Below are 16410 nucleotides of genomic sequence, written 5' to 3' on the forward strand. Positions count from 1 at the left end.
GATACAGACAGAAGGTTAACATACGCCAACGGTCCCTCGTTCAACCCATCAACGAGGCAGCTGTTTTACCCGCATCAGATCTGTCAAGCGTACCATCGATATCAAGCTCGAGCGCAAGCGAACGGAGAACCATTCCGACGTCATTGGACGTCGCGCCGCTGACTCACGTGCACAATCAAACACTCATACAGGTGCTGTGGCGCCAGTAGTTTTACCTCTCCTTCCCGCACATGCGGATATGTATGCTTCGGTTTCATTTCAGTCCATCGCGGACGTCGCGACGCACCATCGAATGCAGCTCATATTTACAGTTCGCACGGGTTCCGAACGGCAACAGTTTCGGTTCAGCGCTAGGGTTTATCGGTTGGTTCCTTTATCAGTGCGTACGCTCTTCTTCTTCGCTGGGGTGGAGCAGTGCCGTGGTAGATATTCATACTCAGCGAACTTGGTTTGCTTCTTGTGGGCTTATAAAAGCAGTGTTTCGGGTCATTTTGCACATCCGTCCAGCCGTTGGAAAACGCGGAAGGGTTCAATAGTTGTGGCTTTATTTTTGGTTTTCAGACCTCGCCGTGATTGGTCATCATTTTTCTTTTCGCACGGTCGGCCTCTTAGTGGTATTTCGCTGCACACATTCATATCCATCAGGCAGGCGTCGTGCTGTGCCGACGTCGAATGCATTTTTGATTTTGACATTTCTATTTTTCGGTTCGAGCAGTTAGGCAAAAAGAGAAAGCCGTATCCAAAAGAAGAGTGAAGATACAACACGACTATTTCGCTTCAGAATCGGACCACACTGCCCGCACGCACACAGAAACTGCCAAACCAAACAACGAACCGCGATCCCGCTGCGAGCAGAAGATATTGCGCGAGCGAAGAACAAGCGGACGGCCAGTTGGAGTTTCAGCTTTCGCGGTGAACGGTTCGGTTTATGGTGTTTCGACAAGGTTTAGCCGTTTGGCGAAGAACGCGAGGAAATAGCTAAATAAAAATTGTTTTTCGGAACAAAGTGATTTCTCGCGTTCTTTCTTTTCCTGGTTTCGGTTCGTGAAAAAGGTAACGATACGCAAGTACCTTCGGCTCGCCTCCCCCCGCCCCTGCGAGAGAAATAGGAAGTGTGCGCTGGTAGAACGGTCGAGCTGTGCGAGGAAATAGTGCTTCAGTGGTGATTATTTTTCTTTCCCTATATCGTTCGAATGACAGCTGTTTGAGACGCGCGCATTGAAACTATTTTTGTTTTGTTTGTAAACCAAACGAATCTTCAAGTAACTGTGCTTCGTGAAGACTGCTTGGATTGACCCGTGAAAGTTGACCGTTGTTTGCCAAGCGACCGCTACCGAGACTTTGGTAAGTAACCCTATTTTATGTACGTTATCATCAGATAATGGGAGGGCACATATTCGATTTCTCATATACCCACGAGGACGACGGCCACGACAGGTGACGATTGCCGAGATGAAATCAAGATCTCGATAATGTCAGGGCTGGTTGTGAGTTAATTTTTAATGAAGTGGACACTATTTTTAGCTCGAGCAAAAATGAAGGTTTTAGGAAAACCATTGTTTCGCATTTCGATGAAGATTTTCGGCTTGAGGCTTAGCTTTTGGGAAATCTACTCGAAACGAGATAAATGATCTCGAACTACCTATATTTATTTTTGGTAATCCAATTGTCGAATGCCAATCTAGCCGTGACGCATTCTAGACCATTTAGTAAGGTTCTTTCAATGTAAAAATTTAGACAAGGTTTTCAATCAAACAGAGAAGTTTGAAAAGATGAGATTTTTTCAATTAAAAAGAACAATCGATTTATCCTGTGAACAAATTGTCTCGTTTTATTGTCTCAGTCCAATCTTTGACTTGGCCATCTTCCCTAAAAACATTTTTTTAAAGCTTCTTACTACTAAAAAAATCTAGAACAAAAACTGAAAAGGTGCTGCACTTGTGAATTAGCGTGATGTTGATTCAAAATCTGGCGAATGTTGGGTCCAACTTAATAAAAAACTTCGTTTTTCATTTTCAAATTTTAAAAATAACTACTACAGGCGACAAAAATATTGATTCTTTGGAAAATAAATCAAAGAATCGTTAATGCGAATGGAAAATGTTGACATGGGAGAAGTCGACTAATCACAAACCCATTATCAGCCCTGCATCGATGGTAATATATGGCGCAATCGATTGTCGGCTCGGTCTGGGTGTGTGCGGTGGTCAGTTGGCCGTCGTGACATCGCTTCGATGATAATTTTGTAATCCGGTGATGATTTCGCTAACGAAATGCAAGCGCTCACAAGTGTAGACCCCACTTTTTTCTGCTTGAATATTATGCTATGAAGGATTATGTATTTCGTTTGGTCTTAGCCAGTCGACAGACAAACTCAAAGGATTATGTATTTTGATGTAAGTTAACGATTCATATCTTTTTACAGTAATTAAAGGACATATTTAAAGAGATTTAATTTGAAGAATTATTCGGCTTTCACATTCTTCATCTGCTCAATACCAATGAATCGCCTGCTTTGAGCGTAATTACAGCGGCACACTAGGAGTTAACTTTCTGAAATCAGTATGGCGAAAGGCATCTAAGGTTCGATTTCTCGAAATTAAGCACCTTCATCGAAAAAATATTTGGTAGGCGTAGTAGCGGACACCTTCATACATAACCGGTACCAAATAGTTTTTCATGAAAAGTTCCTAATTTTGAGAAAACCCGCGTTAGATGTCTTTCGCCATACAAATTTCTGGCGGTTAACTCATGCTGGCTATTTGCGCATATACGATAGCGCCTGGATGATGAAGCGGCGAGTAGGAAATCAGCCACTGCCAATAATTCATTTCACCGATCGCCAGAATGGTTCTAAATATTAATTTCGTCAAGTGTCGTGTTATCAATTGGTTTGAACAGGTGTAGAAATTTCTCCTTTATATCTTTTATATCATTTTGTGCTGATCAATGTTGTACCCTATGGCAAAAAGATATGAATCTGAAGCTTTTGCAGTGTGTGAAAGGTGGCTGTTTTGAATTTTTAATTTACTTATCGAAAAATAATCGGTTTGAAAAAAATCGCAATTTATTCATAACTTTCACAGTAATCTTAATTTTAATCATCTTTATACCGTGAGACGTGGCTACTTTGGATATTTTGCTCCTAAAAAAAAGCTATAATAACGCTTAGAAGATGGATTGTTCAAAGCATATACAAATAAAAGTTTATGATTCCAGCACTACCGAACTAATATATTTATCTAAGTGTTATTCTTATATTCTTCATCAGGCCGGAGTATGCACACCAAGCAACTAATAGAAATGAAAACTGGCTTAAATCTTGAATTCGAATAAAAAACGATCTTTTTTTAATGCGTTCATTGTGATCAGTGTGTAAAGCTTAAACGTATGAGGGATAAAATCACTGACTTGGAAATTCGGAATCCGTTCGAAATTTGTTTGAAATTTCATTCGAAACTCGGCAGAATTCCTTTCGCATATCGGCGGAAATCCATTCGAAATCCGACACAATTCTATTATTCAGAATTCGGCGGAATTACATTTGTGAAACGGCTCGTAGATTTCCATTCGAAATTTGGCAGAATTTCATTCGGAATTAGATGGAATTCAGAATTCGCCAGTATTCTATTCGGAATCCGGCGGAATTCTTTTCGGAATCCGACAACATCCATTCGGAATTCGATTCGGAATTCGACTGATTTCCATTCGGAATTCGACGAGATATCATTCAAAAATCGGCAGAATTTTATCCGGAATTTGACGAATTTAAATTCAAAATTAAGATTTCGTCAGTATTCTATTCTGAATTCGGTGGAATTCTATTCGGAATTCGGCAACATCCATTCGAAATTCGGTGAAATTTGATACGGAATTCCATTTGGAATACAGTGGATGTCCATTCGGAATTCGGTGGAATTCAATTCAGAATTCGACTAATTTCCATTCAGAATTCGGCAAAATTTCGTTCAGAATTCGGCGGGATATCATTCGAAATTCGGCAGAATTATATTCTGAATTCGGTGGAATTCTATTCGGATTTCGGCAACGTCCATTCGAAATTCGTGGAAATTCGACTGATTTCCATTCCAAATTCGTCAAATTTTCGTTTGTAATTCGACATTCTGTGCAATTCCTTTTGGAATTCTATTCAAAATGCGCAATTCGGCAACGTCCAACGTCGAAATTCGTGGAAATTCGACTGATTTCCATTTCAAATTCGTCAAATTTTCGTTTGGAATTCGACATTCTGTGCAATTCCTTTTGGAATTCTATTCAAAATGCTGGATAATCTTTTTCGGAATTCGGTGGATTTCCATTCGCAATCAGGCAATTAGGCGGACTTCCATTCGCAATTCGACAGAATTCCATTCAGATTTCGGCGGTTTTCTATTCGTAATTCGAAAAAAATCCATTCGGAATTCTGCGTAATTTCCTTCGGTATTCGGCGCAATTCTTTTCGAAAGTCCATTTAGAATTCGGCAGAATCCTGGCCATTCGGAGTTCTTTGGAATTCAATTTGGAATTCCACTGAACCCCACCCAAAATTCAGCGGAATATCACCCGAAATTTGGCAGTGTTCAATTCGGAATTCGGGGTGGATTTCAATTCGATATTCGGCAAAATTCCACTCAGAATTCGACAGTATTTCATTTGGATTTCGAAGGAATTCAATTCTTATTTTGGCGCCATTCTATTCGGAATTTTATTCGGATATTGGCGGAATTCCATTCGCAATCTGGTGGAAGTTCTTTCAGGGTTCGGCGGAATTTTATTAAAAATTCTGCGCTTTTTTATTAGGCATTCAGCAGAAATACGAATAGAATTCGGAATCCGACGGAGTTTCAATCGGAATTCACTTGGATTTCCATTCGAAAGTTGATATTTTTTTTAATTCGGCGGAATTTCATTTGGAACTTTGCGGAATTCCATTCAGAATATGGCAGAATTCCATTTGAATTGAATTTATTTCGGAACTCGGCGCAATTCCATTTGAAACTCGGAGCAATTCCAATGCAGAATTTGATTCGAAAATCAACGCAATTCCATTCGGAATTCAGCAGAAATCCATTCAGCGAAATTCAAATCGGAATTAGGAGGAATTCCATTCGTAAGTCGGCTGAATTCAATTCGGAATTCGGCGGAATTGCGTTCGAAATTTGGTGGACTTCCATTCGGAATTCGGCGCAATTCTATTCGAAATTCGGAGCAATTCCTATTCGGAATTCTATTCGAAAATCAACGCAATTCCATTCGGAATTTTGCGCATTTTAATTTGGATTCCGGTGCAATTTAATACGAAATTCAGCTGACTTTCATTCGGAATTCGGTGGTATTCAATTTGAAATTCGGAGGAATTGTATTCGGATTTCGACTGAATTGAATTTGAAATTTGGTAAGCTTTCATTCGGAATACAGCCAATTGCATTCAGAATTCTGCGTATTTGTATCTGGACTTCGGCGGAATTCCTTTCGAAGTTTGGAGGAATTCCATTCGGAATTTCATTCATTAGGAATTCGGCGGAAATTGAATTCGGTGGAATTCCATTCAAAATTCATTAGATATTTATTTGGATCTCACCGAAATTCCATTAGAAACTTGGCGGAATTTTTGTTCGGAATTCGACATAATTCAATTCGGAATTCAGAGGAATTCTATTCTAAGACTTAATTGACGAGCAAATGGTTGCTCTGAGCGCTCATATTGTGTGTCAGAGCCGAGTCCGAGTCCCTCACTATTGAAGCTCTGTGTAGTAGCTCCCTTTAGTTATTTGGAATTATTTCTTAAAGTTAAAATCTGAACTAGAACGAAGAAATGTTTTGCTCTTTAACAACCATAACAGAGTGTCGACTACCTGCAAAAAAACTGAAAACTTGGACAAATCAGGGAATTGTCAGGAAATTTGGGTGCCAATCAGGGAAATCGGCAAGAGACAAAGTGAATATTGTTTGTTCTAAGGTTCAAATGAGGAGTCGAAAATTCACGTCTTAATGCAAGAATAAATGGGCATTAGATTTTCTGTTGTTTTATATACTTCAGAAGATGGATAAAATTTGTTCCTAGTGGGCGAGTTGGTTTTTTTTTTCTTAAATTTGAATATATACGCCAAAATTTCTGAAAAAAAAACAAGAAATTCCTGCAAGAATTCCCGAAGAACTTCTTGGAAGACTTTGGGGATCTATTGGGAAATTCCAATAAGAATTTCTTCTAAAAATCTCTTCTGGTTCTCCTTTAAAATTGTTTCCAGAAATGTTTTCGGCAATCCTCCAGAAATTCTTTTCTGGAATACCTCCAGGATTACCTTCGGAAATTGTTCTAGGAAATTCTGTTAATGTTATCTACCACACGTTTCGACACGGAGGTTGTATTCTCAGGCGAAAATATAGTCGTTTTTTGTCTATTGTTTGGTGTAACTTCAACTGTCAGGATTGATTTTTTGTAGGTTAATTTCTTCGGACAAACTGTCACTTGTAAATATATATTTGCTGGCAGTAACGCTATTTCCACTTTTATAAACTCCCATATTCTGAATTTTCTATTGGTAACCTGTAGAAAGGATTATTATTACAAAAATACAAAAAAAAACAGTCGTCTAACAGTGGAATTATTGAAAACATTTCCGAGAGAATCCCTAAAGAAATTTCGGATGGAATTTCTATAAGAATTTTCGAAGGAATTCTTGAAGGGAACTTTTGGAGGAATTTCTAAGAAAATTTCTGAAGGAATTCTGAAAGGCATATTTCCTGGGTGGATTCCCGAAGGACTTACTGGAGAAATTCGAGAATGCCAGATTTTGTTTCCGGAATTCGTTCTCAAATTCCTTTAGAATTTTATTCAAAAATTCTTAGAATTCCGTCGAAAAAAAACTGGAGTTATTTCCGAGAGTTTTTTGGAGAGTTTCCGAAGAAATGGCTGAACATCCGACGATGGTCCTAAAACTACACTACTTCAAACAAATCTTTAAGCTGTCGGTTTTTTCCACCAATTTCTTCCGTACTCCAGGTTTGATCTTTACTTCTGATGCTCGAATACTTTTTATCACACTCAAATAAGGCCGATACAAATATTAAAAATCCATTTTGTCTCCCTCCCCCTCGGATTTTTTTGCCAAAAAATAATATTTTGAGGGGGCAACAAAATAAAATTCGGACAATTTTGAGGATTTTCAAAACATTCTTTAACAAATCCGAGGAGTTTTTTTTTATTTTTTTTATTTTAATATTTATTTTTTATTATCCCCCCCCCCCTTGACCTTTCGGAGACCAGTAGGACAAAAAGTCAATTAAATATTTGTAACGGCCTAATGAAAAAAAAAAAAAAAACACTTAATACAAACTTCTGATTAGAATACTAACTACCTAAGGTTTTGCTTAAGCTAGGAATGTTCTCTTCTTTTGCATTTAACAAAAAATCTGCAGCCTGCAAATGAATTTTTAAAAGGTTCTGAACGAGAGGTATTATTCTTGAAGATAGACTAAGTCAGTTTGGTGAGTTTGTCAGTTATAAATATTTACAAAGGGAAGATCCATTATTTACGTATCGCAAAAATTGGCCATTTTCAATCATCCCCAAAATCCTTCAGACCAATTAGCTTATCGTCCATCATATTAAAAATAATGGAAAAACTAATAGATGAGCATATAAAATCAACCTATTCAACGAAAACTCCTCTAAGCGGAAATCAGTTCGCGTATCAGGAGGGAAAATCTTCAGTAACAGCGCTTCACAAGCTAGTTACAGAGTTGGAAAGGTCTTTTGAAGCAAAAGAAATCTCACTTGGAGCGTTCCTTGACATTGAAGGAGCATTCGATAACACATCTCACAGTTCAATGAAGGATGCTATGTTGAAACGAGGTTTCGATGTATGCATTGTTGATTGGATTGGCGAGATGTTATCAAAAAGAGAAATCTCGCTTAACTTTTCAAAAGGACCTAAGTAACATTTTTTTCATGAATTAATTTGAATAGCGCAATCAACATAACACCATGAAAGCTATTGATTGCGCTATTCAAATTAATTCATGAAAAAAATGTTACTTAGGTCCTTTTGAAAAGTTAAGCGAGAAATATCAGCCAACCTTGGAAGCTCATCAATTAGTGGAAGAACAGTAAAAGGGTGTCTCCAAGGAGGCGTACTATCACCTCTATTGTGGTCTTTAATCGTTGATGATCTTCTCAAACAACTGGAGGCTCGTGGCTTCGAAGTAGTTGGCTTCGCGGATGATATAGTTATATTGGTGAGAGGAAAATATGACTGTGTTATTTCTAACCGAATGCAAATTGCCCTAAATTTCACCACACTATGGTGTGAAAAAGAAGGATTAAACATAAATCCTTCAAAGGCCACATTGGTGGCGCTTACAAGGAGAAGAAATTATTCTTTTCCTACTTTAAAATTGAAAGTAGCAGATTTGAAACTTCCAAACTCAGTCAAGCATCTTGGAGTTAGACTTGACAGTAAGCTGAATTGGAACTTACATCTTGAGGAAGCATTGAGTAAGACTACAAATGCTTTATGGATAAGTAAGGCGACATTCGGTAAAAAGTGGGGACTGAAGCCAAAAATGATTCAATGGATTTATATGTCGATTGTGAAACCCAGAATTTCATATGCCGCATTAATATGGTGGCCAAAGACAAAAGAAAGGGTGGTTCAGAAAAAGTTGGAAAAACTTCAAAGATTGGCTACTCTTTCAATAACTGGTGCAATGAGAAGCACGCCCAATAAAGCGCTAGACGCTTTGCTCCACGTGCTACCATTGGATCAATTTATTCAGTTAGAAGCAGAGAAGAGTGCTTTGAAGAACAAAAGAGATTCAAACCTCTTCGAAGGTGACCAAAAAGGACATCTTAGTATTCTAAACAAAATAAATATCAACTCACTTATCACAAACAATGATGACTGGATGAAGAGAAGATAAAACTTTTGTCGTTGTTTTGATGTAATTAATCTAGAGCGAAATACATGGGCAAACGGTGGACCAAATCTTCGCTCAGGATCAATTGTATTTTACACCGATGGTTCAAAGCTGAACAATCAAGTTGGGGCAGGCGTGACTGGCCCAGGGATAAATATTTCGATTCCCATGGGCAAATGGCCAACTGTTTTCCAAGCTGAAGTTCAGGCTATTCTTGAATGCTCTAATTTATGCTTACGCAGAAATTATAGGCATTCAAATATTTGCATAATGTCTGACAGTCAAGCAGCATTGAATGCTTTGAAATCAGCAATATGTAGATCTAAACTCGTTTGGGAATGTGTTCAGTCACTCCAAACCTTAGGTAGTCGTAACAAAGTGAACCTGTATTGGGTTCCTGGTCATTGTGGCATTGAAGGCAATGAACAAGCTGATATGCTGGCCAGGCTTGGTTCATCTCGACAATTCATAGGTCCCGAACCATTTTGTGGTGTGGTGTGGGAACATTCTAAAATAGAGGACATTTGGAAAAACACATTGATTGCGAGGCAGTCTAAACGCTTCATCACACGAAACGTATTTATCACTCGCAAAATTTTAGATCTTTCAAAAAAAGATCTTAACACATACACCGGCCTTATAACAGGCCATTGCCCGAGCCGATATCACTTGAAGCTGTTAGGAAAACTTCAAGATGATGTATGTCGTTTCTGCGGCATGCATGTAGAAGGCTCGGAACATCTGTTATGCCATTGTCCGGCAATTTTTAGAAAGAGATTACATACAGTTCTTCAACAAGGGGCTGATAGAACCCTCAGAAGTCCCAATATGGTAGTACGATTCATCAGAACCATAATACCGCATTGGGATAACGCTGGTAGTCAAGGTAATGCAATTGCTCTAAATAGTAATGATGCGTCAACTTGACAAAGCTAGATCAAATGAGGCATATATCACAATAGATCTAACAAATGGTCGCAGTGATTAAAATACCCAACAAGGAAAAAAAAACTTTATAACTTTTTTGAAGACGTTGCTATCAATTGATTGTCTTTGAAGTCACTAAAATTCTCTTTTTTCGAGCTCAAGTCTAGCTAAAGTTGAGCTAAAAAGACGCTATTTTCGACTATTTTGAAACTAATAACTAGGTTTCGTTGAATAAAAATATATATTTTGAAAAAATGTGAATTTTTGTGTATGACATCGAAGTTAAATGACAGATCAATGGACCACTTGATTCTTTTTGGCCCGAGATGGGATGGAGAATCCAAATATATTCGCAAGGTTCATTGCAGGCCTTGCCGATTTTATTACTTATCTTTTTCAAAAACTGTAAAACTTTGTACTGTAGCCATTTAACTGTTGGCGGTTTGGATTAAACTTTTCAATTTTAGATGCATTTCTTATGGTTTCGAAGAAACCAATAGTGAACTATGGGTTGCCCACGTGCTCTTCAGCGCTTGTACCTATATTAAATATGCTTTTCAGTCTGTTTATTTTTATAACACAACAAATTTGTTTCATTCATTATCATTTATATTTCGTTGCATAAAAATGTTTATTTTTCAATCAAAACGATTAAATTTACATCTGTGCTTGATATTGAAATTTGGAATTAAGGGGTGGTTTATATTTTCGTTAGAGATCCCTCGTAGTAATATTTTAAATATTTTTTCTCTGTAAGTACAGGGGTTGTTGGACAGAATGATCGGGACAGGCTAAATTTTATCAAAATTCAAATGCCCATAACTCCGTGAAATATCAACTGATTTCTTTGGTTCTGACAGCGTTCGACGGAAAAATGAATCAAGTTTTGGAAAACTAGTTCAAATCCTTGGTTAGACCGCTGGATACCGGAGATAATTCAGATTATTTGAGGGCATGTCAAAAATGCTATTTTTTGAGCGTTTGTATTTTTCACTTGGGTGAAATGTTGATCCTTTTTATATTTTTTACAGAAACTACACACTTAGTTTTTATTTCTGCAGCTCGGCAAAAAACCGCACAGCCGTGCGTCAGCAAAATAAAAAACTGATATTTCAGCAAAAATGACGTTTGTTAGCTGATTTTCAGCAATTTTGACAGAAATCTCGGTAAAAAACATGTTTGCCGGGGCACGGCTGTGCGAATCTCGGTAAAAGCTCAACATTTTGCTGAGATTCCGGTAAAAAAAATCAAGTGTGTAGAGCTTTTCCTGAGTTGATTGATATGTTGACGTCACAGATCGGACAACAAACACCTGAGATATGACTGATTTCGTGAAATCCGTGAAACCGGTTTCACCTATTGTAGCATGCACGCTATTGCTCTCGTAGATAGCGTTCTGGCATCAAGTGGTACCCCATTTGGCATAAAAAAAAATCGTGTTTCAAAAAACTCAGACATTAACCGCTTTGGTCAAACTCTTTACAAAGTCCGATTGACCTTAAATTTAGCATTGGGACTTTTGACGTAGGACTACGTCTGTGTTTTCTATATTGGGGTACACTTTACGATTGCGAAAATCTGGGACCGTCACGAAAATATGATAGACTTTAAACTTTAATATCTAAGCCGTTTCTCGATGGATTTTCAATTTTTTTGGACCATTCGATCAAGGATGAGTCAACGCTTCTTTGTATTAATTTGAAAATACTGATTTTTAACTATTTATTATCGATAATTGATAAAAAGTTTAGAAATAGGTAAACTAACCAATCACGTACATGCATCACTAGCACAGACATCAAAAATCAATCACTTGCGGGTTTGGATCTAATCCTCAGTTGGAACAAGATTTTACGCAGAGCAGACGCATCAAAGCGAGTTTAGCGGAGAGAACACAGCATCACGGAGACGCTAATAACATTTTCAAAGAAAATTCATCGCATTGGTGGTGGTGCTCGATGTGTTGCTGCAGATCATTCAACCTCAACGAACCAGAATTTCATATGAAGAAAAGGTTGACCATAAAAATAGCACTGTGGCGATCCCGCACCGCCAGTGCCGATGCTGAAAATTCATTACAAATTGTGGTGTCAGTTAGTTGGAAAGGAACATTGGGAAAAGAAAATTGGTTCTTCTCAGGACCAACATTTTATAAAAAGAAAGAGTTAATTGCGAAAATGGACTGTTTCGGTGGCATCGGGTTTGGCGTGGTAGCTTGGTTGCTGTTAGTGATCCCATCCATTAAAATTTTCTACATCATCTCCCTCCGACGCGCTATCAAATTCGCTATTTACGATTGAGTTTTGATCTTTGAAGAAAGTTTATTTCGGATCAACTTTCTTTTGTATAAAATCCATGAAGACGCCACCTATGTGAAAACTATCTACCTACAACAACTACCCATTAGTGAACGTCGCTTGGACAGACAGATTTCAAGAGATAATGTTTATTAATTTGAAGAAACTTCGTCTTGAGTCAAATTTCTGTTATCATTCCTCGCAACAATACGCATCTTAGATAAACAACATCTCATAACCAAATTCAGAATCTTTCGAGAAAGTTTCATTGGATTCTTAGAATTCATAATTCTTCTTTGTCTGTGGAAACCCGATCGAAATGGCTCGCGCGCGCGGAAAAGCGGCTTTCTTATATCTAATGAAGTAATCCTATTAGCTCCGCCCCTTCATTAATCGTTAAGAGTGCACATTATATTTACACCATATCAGCTCACAAAGGGGCGGGGCTTACGGGTTTAATTTATGAAATACAAGAAAGCTGCTGTTCAGCGCGCGCGAGCCATTTTGATCGAGATTCCACAGAAGGCGGTTCGACATTCGATGCAGCGAAGCGGACACAGAAGCACGAAGTGGGTGGCAGTGTGGCAATGCTGCAAATTTGCACAAGCGATTGGATGCAGTTAGTTATTGGAATGGGAATTGGAAAAAGAAAATTGGTTCTTCTCAGGACCAACATTTTACGAAAAGGAAGAGTTAATTGCAAAAATGGACTGTGTCGGTGGCATTGGGTTTGGCGTGGTAGCTTGGTTGCTGTTAGTGATCCCATTCATTAAAATTCACTACATCATCTCCCTCCGACGCGCTATCAAATTCGCTATTTACAATTGAGTTGTGCACTTTGAAGAAAGTTTATTTCGGATAGTCGGATCAACCTTCTTTTGTATAAAATCAATGAAGACGCCACCTCAGTGGAAACTTTCTACAGCAACCACCCATCGGTGAACGTCGCTCGGACAGACAGATGTCAAGAGATAATGTTTGGTAATATGGAGAAACTTCGTCTTGAGTGAAATTTCTGTTGTTATTCCTCGCAACAATAAGCAACATAAACAACATCTCATAACCAAATTCATAATCGAGGAAATTTCATAGGATTTTTAGAATTTGTCATTCTCCGAACGGTCCGTTGTCTGCGAAATCCTGATTGAAATGGCTCGCGCGCGCCTAAACCCAGCTTTCTTATATCTAATGAAGTAATTCCATTAGCCCCGGCCCTTCATTAATCGTTATGAGTGCACATTATATTTATACTATATCAGATCACAAAGGGGTGGGGCTAACGGGCTTAATTTATTAAATACAAGAAAGCTGCTGTTCAGCGCGCGCGAGCTATTTTGATCGGAATTCCACAGAGAGCGGTTCGACATTCAATGCAGTGGAGCGGACACAGCAGCACTGAGTGGGTGGCACTGCTGAAATTTTATTTCAACTTATGGAGGCTTAGCGAAAAATCATCAAGTGGCGGTCGTACAGTTGCAGTTGTTATTGGACAGAAGGCGCATTGGGAAAAGAAAATTGGTTCTTCTCAGGACCAACATTTTATGAAAAGAAAGAGTAATTGCGAAAATGGACTGTTTCGGTGGCATCGGGTTTGGCGTTGTAGCTTGGTTGTTGTTAGTGATCCTATCCATTCAAATTTATTGCATCATCTCCCTCCGACGCTTGAGTTTTGCACTTTGAAGAAAGTTTATTTCGGATAGTCGGATCAACCTTTGTATAAAATGGTGGCTTTTGTATAAAATCAATGAAGACGCCACCTCAGTGGAAACTTTACACATCAACCACCCATCGGTGAACGTCGCTCGGACAGACAGATGCCGAAAGCTAATGTTTTGCAATATGAAGAAACTGTTGTCGTTCCTCGCAACAATACGCATCTAAGATAAACTACATCTCATAACCAAATTCAGAATCGATAAAATTTCATAGGATTCTTAGAATTTGTCATTCTTCGAACGGTCCGTTCTCTGCAGAATCTCGATCGAAATGGCTCGCGCGCGCCGAAAAGCAGCTTTCTTATATCTAATGAAGTAATTTTATTAGCCCCGCCCTTTCATTAATCGTTGAGTGCACATTATATTTACACCCATATCAGATCGCAAAGGGGCGGGGCTAACGAGCTTAATTTATTAAATTCAAGAAAGCTGCTTTCCGGCGCGCGCGAGTCGTTTTGATCGGGATTCCACAGAGAGCGGTTCGACATTCAATGCAGCGGAGCGGACACAGCAGCACTGAGAGTGTGGCAATGCTGAAAATTTATTCCAATTTTTGGAGGCTTAGCGAAAAATCATCAAGTGGCGGTCGGACAGTTGCAACGCAAGGTGTCGACAAGCGATTGGATGCGAATCCCGATCAAAATAGCTCGCGCGCGTAGTAAGTAGTAGTAAAATTCTTCTTTATTTACACATTTTTTGTTCTACAATTATTTTTGACATGTACAGTGATCGGCCGGCTTGGCCCTCCAACTTCAATTTTAATTATTATTATTATTATTATTTTTATGTTTCTACTTGATTTTTGAAATATATTGTATCATGACGGCCTTCAGGAGGCGCTAGTGTGTTTTTTTTTAATTTGATAACCTAACTACTATGTACACTAATATTTACAATGAAAATTTGATAACCTAGATTGGAACTAGCGCCCTAAGCGCTTCTTGGTCCGAGTGCAAGCAACGGACCCTAAACTTTTCTTTACACTCACCAAAGCGTTCATGTAAGGTTTTTATTCCGGCCAGACGGTGGACCTCGGATGTTCTTGTCCTGGGAGGGGTGTTGAGGATCATCCTCAGGAATTTGTTTTGGACCCGTTGAAGTTTGAGGTGGTGGGTTTTAGCGCAGCTCTCCCAGACCGGCATGCCATATTCGATCACAGGGAGGATGATTTGCTTGTAGACAGCAAGCTTATTTATCAGGGGCAATGACGACCGGCGGTTTGTCAAAGGGTACAGTAGTTTCAACAGGACGTTACACTTTGTCACCGTTTTGTCAACCTGTTGCCTGAAAATAAGCTTGCTGTCGAGGGTCAAGCCAAGGTAGTCGGCCTCATTGGCCCATTCCACAGTCGTGCCATTGAGGATGATTTTACAGTCCCCAGGCGGAACAAGTTTAGGGGATTTGGAGTGGGGGAAAATGATGACCTGGGTCTTCGCCGCGTTGATACAGATCTTCCAGCTGGTGAGGTACTCTGTCAGGGCATCCAGGCCTCGTTGGAGTTTTGCCACTAGCGCTCTGATCACTCTACCGTTGTAGACGATGGAGGTGTCATCTGCGAACAGAGACAGAATGTCGCCTTCTGGAGGTTCTGGCATGTCGGAGGTGAACAGATTGAAAAGCAGGGGCCCGAGGATACTGCCCTGGGGGACGCCTGCGACTATGTTGTGCGCATTGGAACTCGCTCCGCTGATTGAGACCCGGAATGTCCTTGCCGACAGGTAATTGTTGATGATTTTCACCAGGTAGCTGGGAAGATTGTAGCGTTGTAGTTTGTACACCAGGCCATCATGCCATACATTGTCAAATGCCTTCTCGACATCGAGAAAGGCCATGGCGGATGTTTTCGAGACAAACTTGTTCCGTCTGAGGACGTTGGTAACTCGGGTCAGTTGGTGTACAGTTGACCGACCGCGTCGGAAACCAAACTGTTCCTCGAGCAAGATGTTGAGATTTTCGGCAGACTCAAGTAACCGATGATGAATAGCTTTTTCGAATAGCTTGGATAACCCTGAGAGAAGGCTGATGGGTCGATAACTTTTGGGGGAGGAAGGATCCTTCCCAGGCTTCCGGATGGGGATGACTTTCGCTGACTTCCAGGACGATGGGAAGTAGCTAAGCCGGAGACACTGATTAAAGATCAGCGAGAGGTGCTCAAAGAACGGAGCACTCATGTTTCTGAGCTCGAGATTCAGGATGCTGTCGAAGCCTGGGGCCTTCATGTTCTTCGACGATTTGATATAGGCCGTCAATTCGTCAGCTGAGATCTCCAACTCCTCCGAGAAGTCGTTGGGAATCAAATGGATGTTGTTAGCATGCTCGTTGACGGCTGCTTCGTGTGGACTGACGATGTTCTGCCCAAGATTGTGTGAGCTAACGAAGTGACGACCTATTTCAGCGACCTTCTCTGCAGGAGTTATCAAGCGATCCTTAGAGCCATTATTGTCTAGTGGGATCAAAGGTGGAATGGGCCGAGGCTTGGATTTTAGAATTTTGGTCATTTTCCAGAACGGCTTAGCATAATCTGGGAGAGTGCGGATCTTATTCGAGAAGTC

The 16410-nt window shown here is 39.6% G+C and overlaps 1 protein-coding gene across 1 annotated transcript in view; it reads left to right on the top strand.

The window, feature by feature from the left end:
• The first annotated feature begins 627 nt into the window (after nt 1–627).
• Nucleotides 628–16410, top strand: part of LOC134226600 (elongation of very long chain fatty acids protein 7) — a 164894-nt gene continuing 149111 nt past the window's right edge. Inside the window, exon 1 of the mRNA XM_062707475.1 lies at nt 628–1344. The gene's annotated coding sequence lies outside the window, so the exon portion shown is untranslated. The remainder of the gene's footprint in view (nt 1345–16410) is intronic.

The sequence above is a fragment of the Armigeres subalbatus genome, chromosome 1 (genome assembly GCF_024139115.2).
Source record: "Armigeres subalbatus isolate Guangzhou_Male chromosome 1, GZ_Asu_2, whole genome shotgun sequence".
Classification (NCBI taxonomy): domain Eukaryota; kingdom Metazoa; phylum Arthropoda; class Insecta; order Diptera; family Culicidae; genus Armigeres; species Armigeres subalbatus.